This window comes from Corvus brachyrhynchos, unplaced genomic scaffold, assembly GCF_000691975.1.
Source record: "Corvus brachyrhynchos isolate BGI_N302 unplaced genomic scaffold, ASM69197v1 scaffold44, whole genome shotgun sequence".
NCBI classification, from domain to species: domain Eukaryota; kingdom Metazoa; phylum Chordata; class Aves; order Passeriformes; family Corvidae; genus Corvus; species Corvus brachyrhynchos.
This window is the reverse complement of record NW_008238359.1, coordinates 1,826,935-1,827,319: the sequence shown is the minus strand read 5'-3', so window position 1 is coordinate 1,827,319 and position 385 is coordinate 1,826,935. Positions and strand designations below refer to the sequence as shown.

At 70.4% G+C, this 385-nt stretch overlaps 1 long non-coding RNA gene across 2 annotated transcripts in view; it reads left to right on the top strand.

The window, feature by feature from the left end:
• The first annotated feature begins 8 nt into the window (after positions 1-8).
• The window catches only part of LOC108447082, a 17,402-nt gene continuing 17,025 nt past the window's right edge, over positions 9-385 (top strand). For both annotated transcript variants that reach the window (XR_001862477.1, XR_001862476.1), the window contains exon 1: positions 9-110. This is a non-coding gene — a long non-coding RNA (uncharacterized LOC108447082). The remainder of the gene's footprint in view (positions 111-385) is intronic.

The window sequence follows — 385 nt, the reverse complement described above, 5'->3', positions numbered from 1 at the left end:
AGGCACGGAGCTTCACAGGCCCGAGGGCTCGCGGGAGGTCCAGCCCCACCGCCTGCGGGGAGAAAGCAAGCGGGAGAGGGAAGGAAAATGCCCCCGGCTTTCCCTTGGAGGTAGGAGCCAGCTTCTGTTCCCACCTGCGAGGCGCCTGACTCACCCTCCGCTCAGCGGAGCAAAGGGCAGGGGTGAGGGCAGGGGGCTCCCGCTTCCTGCCAGGGCACGGGTTAGGACAAGGAAGCTCTCTCCCTGCGGCGGAAAAGCACGGGGAGGGGAGCGGGGAGAAGGGGGCTCTGCTGCCCCCTCAGCCCCTCCGCCGCGGGACGGACCGAGCTCCCCTGTCCCCTCAGCCTGCCGGAGGCGAAGGAGGAGAGGGAGGGCCTCCGCTCCC